The 13105-nt window shown below is 42.9% G+C and overlaps 1 long non-coding RNA gene across 2 annotated transcripts in view; it reads left to right on the top strand.

Annotated features, from left to right (window-relative positions):
* The window catches only part of LOC104976077 (uncharacterized), a 119740-nt gene that overhangs the window by 81656 nt on the left and 24979 nt on the right, over window positions 1-13105 (top strand). Inside the window, exons 3-5 of one of the 2 annotated variants that reach the window (XR_001495283.3) lie at window positions 4053-4125; window positions 5397-5564; window positions 11027-11452. This is a non-coding gene — a long non-coding RNA (uncharacterized lncRNA). Of the gene's footprint in view, window positions 1-4052; window positions 4126-5396; window positions 5565-11026; window positions 11453-13105 lie in introns of those variants that run through there. The other variant, XR_009493147.1, reaches the window with a different exon arrangement.

Below are 13105 nucleotides of genomic sequence, written 5' to 3'. Positions count from 1 at the left end.
TAGATCCCTGAGATACTGCCTCTCCCTGCATCAGAATCATTTAAGCTATTGTTTAAATGCAAATCCCTGGATCTCACCTCAAATTCATTACATAAGGATGGACCCTTGTGTATTTTAACACCAGGAGAATAGCCCATGAGAAAGAGCATAACAATGACTAACAATACCAGCTTTGGTGATGACCTGTCCCTTCACTTAATATTTGTGTGATCTGGGGGGAAATTTGCTTAACCTTCCTCTGTCTCATGTGTCAAATGGTGATAATAACCTTAATATTCACCTCATAGAGAGGATTGAATGAGTAAATCCATGAAAGTGCCTGGAACAGTTCTAGGTACATAATCAGGCTGCCATTTGTTGGTGTTTAGTCGATAAGTCGTGTCCATCTCTTTTGTGACACCATGGACCATAGTTCCACCAGGCTCCACTGTCCATGGGATTTCCCAGGCAAGAATGCTGGAGTAGGTTGCCACTTCCCACCCCAGAGGATCTTCCTGACTCAGGGATCAAACGTGGGTCTCCTGGTTGGCAGGTGGATTCTTTTACTGCACCACCAGGGAAACCCAGTCAGGCTTCATATATGCTGGTTGTTACTATTATTACATAACAAGTACCCATAGTAATTCTTTATAATTAAATTTGAGATTTGTAGGTCCAGTGTGGTCATCTTGGATTCTAAGTCTGTTTTTTGATCAGCGCAGCTGGATCCTCCTGGATTTAGAGCTCTGTGTTGTCCCCCTAACCTCAAATATAGACCCTCTCAACTCTCATGTAAACCTTTCCATTCTCCTCTGGGGTACCAGGAACAGGTATCTTACCTCATTACTGCCTGTCCTTCAGTCAGAATGGGCTGGCCACTGAGAAAAGGGATGATGCTATTTGTTTCAGGAATACCCATTCTTCAAATGGAAAAAAAAAACAATTTTCTGTAATTGGGGTCCAATTATAGGATCAAAGTTCTTAATGGTTTAATATATTTCAGTGTGGATAACTATTCAAATTTAGCTGAAGCTACTTGGCTGCTTTGGAGACAGTCACTTAGAACACATCTCCTTTCCTTAGGGACCTGCCCTCAGGGTAACCCACTGTGCCACCTTACCTGGGACTCTCCTAGTTCTTGTACTGAAAGTCCCAGGTCCTAGAAAACCCCTCAGTCCCAGCTAAACCAGGATGGTTGGTCCTCTTGTGCCCTAGAGTTACTGGAGTGGGTCTCCAATAAACTGGGGCAGAAATGCCCAGCTGGACTCCTAGTTGTGAGGCAGGGATTTAACTGGGGCCTGGGATCCACCCTATTAACCTCCAGAGATAGGAAGCTCAGAGCAAGAGAGTCTCCTGACGGTGTTGGTTTAGGACACTCAGGTCTGAAATATATACCAGCACTTCCTGTTTGCAGTGCTGACACAGGGCAGAATTATACTGATAGCTTCATATTTTCTGTAACTTAATAGGGATCTGAGGAATTCCACAATATGGTGCTTCCTGTATGCACTCAGAACTGGTACTCTCCAGTCTGTCATGTTTTCCGATGTCCACAGTAGCAAGAGCTGTAAATATCAATTCTTCCCTAGGTCTGGAGGTTTGTGTGCTGATTGCATTTCAGGTGGAACACGGCAGAAGGCCTTGCTTTTCTATTTCCCCAGAAGAAGAGTTTTGGGAGGAAGAAAATAAGGATCGAGGTTTTATAGAGCTGTAGAAATTACACAGGTTGCCAAGGTAATTAATCAACATCCAAAGACAACATAAAATCTCATCCTGTGCCCGTACATATATGCCTCTAACCCCAGTAGGCGTGAGTCATAATATCGAAATGAAGGAAATTACCTGAAGGAAATTGCCTGAATGGGACTGTTATAAGAGGAGGGTAGGGCTTACTTAATTAAAGCACAGTTTAATTAATGCTATAACTTAAGGAGATGGAGTGAGGGCCATGCAATCATTTGGGAGTATGAGAGGTCTGGCTGCTGGATAACAATTTCACGTCATTGGGAGGGGTGATGGGGAAGGCATGATTAAATGCAGAAGCAGGCTGATAAATGAATCATTGGGGAAGTGCATTTTTAACTAAATGGAAATGAGTCCAGGAAGAGTGGGGGAAAAAATCATTATAATTATCATTGTAGGGCTTTGTTAGGGAGAAGAGAGAGGATGGTCTGTGGGTCAGAATGATAGCTGAATGGCTGAGCTCTGGGGTCTGCCTTACTCAACGGGACCCCCGATGAACCTGGGTACCGTCCAGGAAGTGGTAAACCCCTACCGACAGAAGGGCTGCTTGCAAAGACCCGGGGTCTCCTCTAGCCTTGGGCTCACATCCTACTCCGTGCCACCGCTGCAGTCTGGAGGTCTCCAGGAAACCACTGGCTGCCCCAGTGCAACATCCCCACCAGGCTGCCCTCTCCTGTGCCTAATCCTGGGCGAGCACTTCTAGTTTCTCTCTCCCTCTCTTTTTAACACTTGTCAACTGGGAAGAAAAATTCTCATTTGTTACCAACCTCAAAATAAAACTGTACAATAAAACAACATATAAAAGTGTCAGCAAGGGAAGAGATTTATCTGGTCAAAGATGAAGATGAGAATAAGAATATGCAGTATTGTGTTTCACTTTAAGAGAATTGTCCAAAGTGAATGAGAATGAGAAAAAAGAGGAAAGTCCTTAACCCATCCTTAGTCTAATCATAATATATTCCTGAATATATATATATAAAGTGAAAGTCACTCAGTCGTGTCTGACTCCTTGCAACCCCATGGACTGTAACCTGCCAGGCTCCTCCATCCATAAAATTCTCCAGGCAAGAATACTGGAGTGGGTTGCCATTTCCTTCTCCAGGGAATCCTCCCAATCTCGGGATCGAACCTAATTCTCCTGCATTGTGGGCAGATTCTTTACCATCTGAGCTACAAGGGAATCCCCATATATATAGATAGATATAGATATATCTACCGACTACCTACCTACTGAACAATTTTCAAAGTTTATTGATTTGGCTGTGCTGAGTCTTCATTGCCGTGTGGGCTTTTCTCTGGTTGTGGCGAGTGGGGGCTCTTCTCTAGCTGCAGTGTGCTGGCTTCACATTGAGGTGGCTTCTGCTGTGGAGCATGGCCTCTAAGCACCGGTTCAATAGTAGTGGGGCACAGGCTTAGCTGCTCCATGGCACGTGGGATTCTCCCAGATCAGGGATCGAACCTGTGTCTCCTGCATTGGCGTGCACTTTTTTTTCCACTGAGCCACCAGGGAAGCCTTCTACTTAATATTCACTATCTCTCTAGTTATCTATACTATCAGTATGGACTCATAATTCCAGTTTAAAACAGTAGATTATTATCCAGTATGGTTCTTATTTATTCTGATGCTCAAATTATCCCAGATTTAGCCAATGGGAACCCCTTCAAATCAAGGTTGGCATTTAAACCAATATCTGGCCACTAGATGTGTGGATCGCTTTTAGGTCCTCTTAGCAGACAGTACCAGGAAACACTGGAGAAGGAAATGGCAAACCACTCCAATATTCTTGCTTAGAAAATCCCATAGACAGAGGAACCTGGTGGGCTACAGTCCATGAGATTGCAAAGGATTGTACTCGATTGAGCACACACTCACACTAAGAAATATATGTATTTTTATATTTGAAATGACGAGTTTGTACTGATACTCAATGATGTTTGCCCTTCCTTTAGCCTTTCTACTGCATTCCACTATCACTTGTAAGTAACAAGTTTCACTGCTTTATGATTCATCTTTTTGGTGATTTTCTCCCCCAAATTTCAGATTTATGTATGTTTTGTGATTTTCCCTCATTTCTTACACATAAAGATACTGTATCATATAAAATCTTTTGCATCTTGTTTTTTTAATTTAACAGTACATCCTGGAAATCATTCCATGTAAGTTAATAAAGGTCTTCCCAATTCTTTTGTCCAGCTGCATAGTATTTCTCTCTGTGCATTTTCCATAGTATTAACCAACTTCCTATGCTTGGGCATTTAGGTAATTGCCAATAATTTGCCATTACAAACAATGAATAACATTATGATTGTGTATTTTTGTGTTGTTGTAGGTGTATCTTCAGGATAAGTTTATACAAGTGAGATTGCTGGACTGGTTAAAAGGTGGATAAATATGGCATTTTGGTATGTATTGCTAAATTTCCCTCCATTGGTTTGCCATTTTTGCATTTCTTCCAGCAATGAAGGCGCAAAAGAGAGAGAGAGTACCAGTTTCCCCAGTCTTAGCCAAAAAAGTATATCGTTAAACTTTTAATTTTTTCCTATCTGATAGAAAGCCTAGTATTATGTATTTGTATAGACTATAGCTTTGATTTTAAAATCCCTGCATCTGATATCATATATTGTTATCTTTTTTGTCCATTAAGTCTTTCTGAGGCTTATCCATTATATAATTTTTTTTCAATGACCCAGCGTGTAGTCTCTTTTTAAATGTATGTTTGTATGAATGAGATATGTTAAAGAAAGTGCATATCAGTGGATGGAATATAGTCGAAACAGGGCAATGTTTGGAGTCAGACAGACCCGAGCTTGATTCCTTTCACAGCTTAAGAGCTGTGAAGCCTCAGACAAATTCCTCATCTTCTATGATATTCAGTAGCCTCATTTGCAAATTGAAATAATAATAAAAATCTGCCTTCTTGTATCTGTGGGTTCCACATCTGTGGATTCAACCAAACTCTGATCAAAAATATTTTAAAAAACTCCAGAAATTCCAATAAAAACAAAACTTTGAATTTGCCATGTGCCAGCAAATATTTATATAACATTTATATTATATTAGATATTATAAGTAAAATAGAAATGATTTAAGTATATAAAAGGATGTGTATAGGTGATATGCAAATACTGAGCCATTTTATACAAGGGACTTGAGCACTGGAGGATTTTGGTACCCACGTCCTGGAACCAATCCCCTAAGGATACCAGTTTGTAATTTTGGAGAGATTAGAAAATGGAAAAGAACCTGACACATTGTAGGTACTCATTATAAGGAAGATGATATTCTTTTTGCTCTTAACTTCATTACTTCCTTTCTTGGGACCATTTTTTTTTTTCTCAGATATCTTTCCTTTATAGCTTAGCCTGTGTTTTTCATTTTTATTTAAACAATTGAAGTTTATAAATTTATTTCTAAATTCTGCTTGGCCTCATTTCATGATTTGATACGTATTTGTATTCCCATTATTTTCTAAATGATATATTTTTGTATTATTGATTTCCTCTTTGATCTCATGGTTATTAGGAGACTTAAAAGAATTCCAAATGGTTAGGTGTTTTATGGTTATAATTTAAGTAAATTGCTTTTAGCTTTACTGCACTGTGGCTAGGGAATGTGGCCTATTGAATTTCTGTTATTTAATTTATTGAGATTTTCTTCATTTCTGACCCTCCAGACTCCTCTGTCCCTGGGGATTCTCCAGGCAAGAATACTGGAGTGTTTGCCACTCCCTCCTCCAGGGGACCTTCCTGATGCAGGGATCGAACCGACCGACGTCTCCTGTGTTGCAGGCAGATTCTTTACCATTTGAGCCACCAGGGAAGCCTGACCATATGATTATTTGGTAAATATTCCATGGATCTCTCAAAAAGAGAAAATCTATTTTCTGTGGAAGAGAGCAGACTCAGGGGTCCCAGCTACATTAAAATTCAGATACAATTGGCAGAGCATGAAGTTAGGCAACATTGGCCATATGCCATATGTGGCCAGAAGCTCTATGGGGAACAATGTGAAGTATGTCCAAACTGGGATTTAGGTACATGTGCTCAGTCTCTTCAGTCAGGTCCAACTCTTTGTGACCCCATGGACTGTACCCCGCCAGGCTCCTCTGTCCATGGGATTCTCCAGGCAAGAATCCTGGAGTGGGTTGCCATGCCCTCCTTCAGGGGATCTTCCCAATCCAGGGGTTGAACCCGTGTCTATTATGTCTCCTGCATTGGCAGGCACGTTCTTTACCACTAGCACTTTCTGGGACATCCAAGTGGGATTTATGTATACATAGGCACATTTAGTGGATTGGCATGTTGAGAAGTTAATTCAGCTTGCTGGGTGGAATTAGACAGTTAAATAAAAGTGCCATAAGAGAGAGCAGCATCAGGCCTGTGGGCTAGACTCTCACCAATCTCTCTGGTAGGGGAACTGATCTTGGAGCAAGGCTGTGCTACCACGGGCAGACATCTAGCAATACCAATGAGCCCTGGAGTTTAAATAACCTTCCCGGAAGCTCTGTCAGTAACTCCATGGTCTGAGAAGTGGAAGTGAAAAGTTTGTCACCAGAGCCTAGGAAGTGTTGTTCTTTTCTCTCTCCCACCCCTATATTAAGGGCATCCACAGAGTGGATCAGTGCTACCACCCAGTAGAAACCTCTGTTACAGAAACCAGTGAGGTTTTGTCATACTGGTATGAACTGTTCATGAGGCAACTCCCTTCCTCTGTCAGGGGAGGAGCCTGAGTGCTGGTCCACTAGCTCTACCTGGGAAGCCCAGTCTCTGCTGTACAATGAAGTAATATATGTATATGTATATATCCCCTCCCTCTTACACCTCTCTCCCATCCCCCATCTCACTCGTCTAAGTCATCACAGAGCACCCAGCTGAGCTCTCTAGGCTATACAGCAGCTTCCCACTAGCTAGCTATTTTACACATGGTAGTGTATATATGTCAGTGATCAAGGAATAATAGCTTTCTTAAGATGCAATCCACATGCTAGACTCGCCCTTTTAAAGTACACAATTTAATGGTATCGGTATATATTAATAAGAATATGCAACCATAATGACTGTGCAGTTTTAGAACATTTTCATCACCTCAAGAAATCTCATACCCGTGAGCAGTCACCCCCATTCCCTTGTCACCCTGGCAACCATTAATATACTTTCAGTCTCAATGGGTTTGCCTATTTTGAACATGTCATCTGGAAGCCTTCATCTTAAGTGAATCAAAGAGCTGAGGACTAAAGTGTCTATTTAAGTCCAGAGCACCTTACCCTTCATGCTCTACTGCTTTTTGTCCTAAAAACACAGGGACCAGCTGCTACAAAACCACACCCTGGATCCCATCCCTGGGAAGATTATAAAGATCTACATATATATATTTGCATATATATGTACATATATACATATACATCTATTACTATGCAAATATATAGTATTATTTTAAAGTTACATTGCTCAGATGCTTTATTATACTTGGGAGCATCTGTTTGCTGTGTCATAGGCTGATGTGGCTATAAAAATTGTGTTTCTACATTACCTCTTTATTCTAATGGTTTTTGCTCCAGGTCTTGTGTTGTTGTTTTCTCTAATAGATGACACTTTGTTATCGTTATGGCTTTCGTCTTTTCTTGTGTTTTTCTATAGATGTATTGTTTGATACACTGAGGGTACCGTACATAGCAGAAGCACACACACGTGCACACACATCCAAAGATTCTTCCACATCCCATCCATCACCCTTGTACTTGTGATCTGTCACAGTTGTGTGTACTCTTGACAAGGTGTGAGAGGATCGTATGCTATCTTTATATGACAGGGGAGAGAAATAATATTTCTCAGTGTAAACACTGCTGTCTTTTAAAATGTGGACACTTAGTGTCTCTAAAATCTGACTCATTGGTCCATAGATCTTCATGTTAATGTTTTTCACCATAGTTTTCAACAGTTCCTGGTTAATCAAGTTATCACTTTTTTGCAATAATGGGACTGTTGGATACTTTTGGGTGTGGGGATGTACAGAGGAGGTTTGCCTCCTGATGTGATCTCATAATGTTCCATAATAGTTGTGTTAAAACATATTTACCAGGACTTCCCTGGTGGTCCAGTGGCTAAGAATCTGCCTGCCAATGCAAGGCACATGGAATCCATCCTTAGTTGGGGAAGATTCCACATCCCAAGGTGCAACTAAGCCTGTGTGCCCAACTGCTGAGCCATCATGCTGCAAGTACTGCAGCCCACGTGCCTAGAGCCCTTGCTCTGCAACAAGAGGAGCCAGCATCACAAGAAGCCCATGCCCTGCAACTGGAGAGATGCCCCTACTCAATGAAACTAGAGAAAGTCCATGCACAGCAACAGAAACCTAGTGCAGCCAAGAATAAATAAATATTAAAATATATATATATATTTACCATCTTCAGACTACTAGGGTGGAGAATCTTTGAATATCTGTTACAGAACTCAGAATGCTGCTGCTGCTAAGTAGCATCAGTCGTGTCTGACTCTGTGGGACTCCATAGATGGCAGCCCACCAGGCTCCCCCGTCCCTGGGATTCTCCAGGCAAGAACATTGGAGTGGGTGGCCATTTCCTTCTCCAATGCATGAAAGTGAAAAGTGAAAGTGAAGTCACTCAGTCATGTCCTATTCTTCACTACCCCATGGACTGCAGCCTACCAGGCTCCTCCGTCTATGGGATTTTCCAGGCAAGAGTACTGGAGTGGGGTGCCATTGCCTTCTCTGAGAAAACAGAATGAATCCATGTAATTACTGGGCAAGTTAAGATGACTAAAACACCACATCAGTTTCCAAAACACAAGTGGATGATGATCTACAGAGTCTGAGTCCCTTCTTTCCTAATGAGCTTTCAAGTTTCTTTCCTGCTATTAACATGGAACAGGTATAAGATCTGGGCTTGAGAGGTGCCCAGATCTAATCCTAGAGATTCTGAAGCACTTTGTAAGTAGCTGCTGGGCTGCCTGTAGGAAAGAGCTTGTATCCAGCAGTGTCTTCAGATCGGCGGTCATCATGAGTGCCAACAGTTCTAGCCATTGGAAGTATGGGACATTTTGATATAGCTGTTGTTGATCTGTCAGCAGAGATCTGAATACTTCAGACACATGAATTTTCCTGCCGTTCAGATGCACTGTCAGATCAAACTTGCCTGAAAAGAGGTAACAGGTGTGCCAAGACCAGGACTTGATGATGAGATGCAAGATTGCCTTGTCTGACTTGAAAAGGAAGATGGAAAAATGCATACCTTCTATAGATGGGTTTGACTTCAAAAAATATCTTTGCAGACTCCCCAAAATAGTACACATGGAACAGGAAATCTTCTGAATTACTGCAACACGTAAAGCCGTGGTAGTGGCAAAGTTCGGGCTCCCCTGAAAGTGACCTGTCAGCACGCAACATTCAAAAAGAAGCTGGGGAATCTAGAGACATGGTACTGATGAATCTATTTGCAGGGCAGGAATAGAGACACAGACGTGGAGAATGGACTTGTGGACACAGGGTGGAAGGGGAAGGTGGGATAGAGTGAGAGTAGCATTGACGTATATACGCTACCTTGTGTAAAATGGATAGCTAGTGGGAAGCTGCCGGAGAAGGCAGTGGCACCCCCTCCAGCACTCTTGCCTGGAAAATCCCATGGGCGGAGGAGCCTGGTAGGCTGCAGTCCATGGGGTAGTGAAGAGTCGGACACAACTGAGCAATTTCACTTTCACTTTTCGCTTTCATGCATTGGAGAAGGAAATGGCAACCCACTCCAGTGCTCTTGCCTGGAGAATCCCGGGGACAGGGGAGCCTGGTGGGCTGCCGTCTATGGGGTCGCACAGAGTTGGACAGGACTGACGCGACTTAGCAGCAGCAGTGGGAAGCTGCTGTATAACACAGGGAGCTCAGCTCAGTGCTCTGTGATGACCTAGAGAGATGACATGGGGGGAGAGTGAGAAGGAGGCTCCAGAGGGAGGGGATATGTGTATAATTTTATCTGACTCACATGGTTGTATGGCAGAAACTAACACATCATTATAAAGCAATTATCCTCCAATTTAAAAGAAATTTTTTAAAAAGAGGCTGAAGGACAGGGATGTGAGCACAGGTGAGATGCCCTCAGTTACCTCCCAGAGCAGAATGGGGACTTGAGTAAAGGGGCTGAGAGCCATCCAGCCAGCAAGCACCCACCCTCTAGATTTAAAGACAACATAACCTAATTTGTACTGTCTGAGAAGTCTTGGCAAAGCTTGGGTTATAGATGAATAATAACTTAGTAGTTTTGAATAGACATGTGTAAAACAAAAAATCACATGCTCGTCAGAATTATGTTTTGATTAGGTGCTTTTGTAGATTCGTCAAAACATCGATTGGGTAGCTCAGAGTAGGGGCAAACTTCCCATTTCCTACATTTATCACCATGGAATCAATCATCTGAGTGGGCCTTGAACAGGGAGCATTCACCTTGAAAGATTAAAGTCCAGGAGAAAAAATGTGTTTGATAGCAGAGGGAAGTCTGGCTGTCCCGTTGCCAGACATTTCAAAGGGGAATTTACCTTGGTGATTTAACCACACCGTCCAGGGTCTGGCCCTTTTGTTTTCCAGGTTCAAACCCTGAGAAAATTGGTTTTGTCAGCGTGCTGGGGCAAGATCAGTTTATCGGGCCCCTCAGTCATACTAACTGAGTTCACAAGAGACAGATGTGTAAATCAAAACGCCATTTTATTAATTTACAACGACAAGTAGAATCGGCCAGGAGATCAGACACACTCTGTTTCAAGCACATTCTCTCCCTGTGGTGAAATCTATGTGGGAAGTCAAATTATCTGAAGACAGCCAGGCAGCCTGGAATCTGAGCGAGAAGAGGCAGCTGTCTGATTGGAATGTAGAGGAAGCTGGATGCTTGGCTCTTCATCAAAGGGATTTACCTGGAGGGAATCGGAAGACTGAATTCTCAGGCAGGTCACTACCCCAAGCACAGACCTGGGCGTTCCCATCTCCCTCTAGCCGTGGACACAGCTTTGTCTCGAGATGGCCACACCTCTGGGCCGTCTCCACCAGCGCCAGTTCCACTGACTAGCTTACAGCCCCGTCACCTAGTGAGGCTGGAACATGGGCCATTGTCCCTAAGCGACCCTAACCTCGGGTTGGCAGTGCCTGTCACACTCTGTTGAGGTTAGGAAGCCTTATATAATCGTGTGTGATCAGTGTGTGGACTGAACATTGCCTCCAGGCTTTGCCTGTCAAAGTCCAGGCCGGTTCCAACCAGGCAAAGGAGGCTAATGAATTGCAAATGATGGGTGATCAATGCCTTTATTTCAGAACAGGGGCTGCCTCTTCCCTGTGAACCACTGGCTGCTCAAATTGAACCAGAGATGCTGCAGGAGCTGAGCTGACGAGAAGGATGGTCTCCTGCCCAGCCTCATCCTCATGCGTAATACTTGAAATGCTCAGGATGTTAGCTGACACTTATATGAAAGGGAAGAAATAGCCTAAAGGCTATTTAGGCTATAGCAGCTCTGATTGGTTTGCCGGGACAGTTCATTCAGGGCATTCATTGCTCTGGACGCTACCCTTCGGTCTAGTGTGACTGTCTTCCGCAGTCACCCCTTCTCTGGACGCTACCCTTCGGTCTAGTGTGACTGTCTTCCGCAGTCACCCCTTCTCTAGGCACCTCTCTTACTAACAGAGTAACCCACATGAGCCTCCAGTTGATGTAAATATATTAATAAATAACAGGTCCTGAGAGCTTGTCGTTTGCCAGACTCTGCTCTGAGGCCTTTGCATATTAATTCATTGACGCTCCTCAATGGTCCTGTGGAGTTTGGTACTATTGGTATCTTCATGTTACAGAGGACAAAATGGGACAGAAAAGTTAAATAGCCCAGACCCAAGGCCACTGGTTAATAAGTGACAGAATCAGAATCCCAAACCCGTCAGTCTGTCTCCCGAGTCTGTCCTTTTACCCTCAGTGTCCAACAGAGCTAAGTGGTTTCTCTAAAAAGTACTCAGCTTTCCCCATAGAACTGTTTACATTTTAGCAGATTAGACTGGCTCTTACTGAATTTCTAGGAATCTGCTTAAAGACTTCCCTGGTGGTTCAGACGGCAAAGAATCTGCCTGCAGTGCTGGAAACCCAGGTTCGATCCCTGATTGGGAAGATCTCCCGGAGGAGGAAATAGCAACCCACTCCAGTACTCTTGCCTGGGGAATCCCTTGACAGAGGAGCCTGGTGGGCTTCATTCCATGGGGTCGCAAAGAGTTGGACACGATTGATCGACTAAACATAGTACACCTTAAAGACTGGGATATTCTAACAACAAATATTTGACGCTCAAGTTGTACATCCCTGCATAAGCCCTTTATCTCTCTGGAACTCAGTTTGTTTAAAATGATATGGCTAGATTGCTGAGTCTCTGACTTCCCTTCCAATATTGACTGTTTGAGTGGACCATGACCTCTGCTACTATTTTGTATTTGTAAGGATTCTAACCATTTACATAAATTATTTTATTTTTCCATTAAAGTCATGAAGTCAAGAAGTAATACTTTTATATTTCCAGAAGTAGATATCACAGTGTGGGACTTCCTATGTACTGCTTATGCATTGATGAACTGATTTTCGTAATCATCCTGTAAGATGGGCAGGAAATATTATCTTCATTATACAGATGAAGAAACTGATGCTTAGAGAGCTTTAATAAATAACAGAAAATCACAGAGTTCATTCCTGGACCCCGCTTTGTTTCCATCCATCTCTCTTTGGTGTTGTAAATGTACCTGTGTTTCTACAACAGCAGATTCTCAAGTAGTAAACAACAGTGCAGAGTGCATTTCCTAGGCAGCTGTCTGCCAGAGAAACAAGAAGATCGGTCCTGGCAAAATGCAATTTTTCTAGCTCATTTACGAGAACCAACTGAATACTGAATATTATGGGTACATATCATTTTTGAGGGGCTTCCCAGGTGGCTCAGTGGTAAAGAATCTGCCTGCCAATTCAGGAGACATGGGTTTGATCCCAGGATTGGGAAGATCCCCTGAAGAAAGGAATGACAACCCACTCTAGTACTCTTGCCTGGGAAATCCCATGGACAGAGGAGCCTGGCGGGCGACAGTCCATGGGGGTTGCAAAAGGTTGGACATGACTGAGCACTCACACATGACATTTTTGAGGAGTTGGTAGCAAAAGATGAACATTCATTGCTCCTTTTTGACTGCATTTGAAATCCTCAGTGTTGAACAATGACTCATGCAAGGTCACCAGGAATTGAATGCAATGAAAAGATAGCTCCAGTGATTCAGACTTCAACATTATAGCATATCCACCTTTTGTTATGGGCTAAAATAGTCCAGATTTCTGCAAACTCCAAATCTAATGGGGATGAAAAGAGCTCATCAAGA

Source organism: Bos taurus, chromosome 27 (assembly GCF_002263795.3).
Source record: "Bos taurus isolate L1 Dominette 01449 registration number 42190680 breed Hereford chromosome 27, ARS-UCD2.0, whole genome shotgun sequence".
Lineage (NCBI taxonomy): Eukaryota > Metazoa > Chordata > Mammalia > Artiodactyla > Bovidae > Bos > Bos taurus.
The sequence above is the reverse complement of the archived record's forward strand: the minus strand, read 5'-3'. Positions and strand labels throughout refer to the sequence as shown.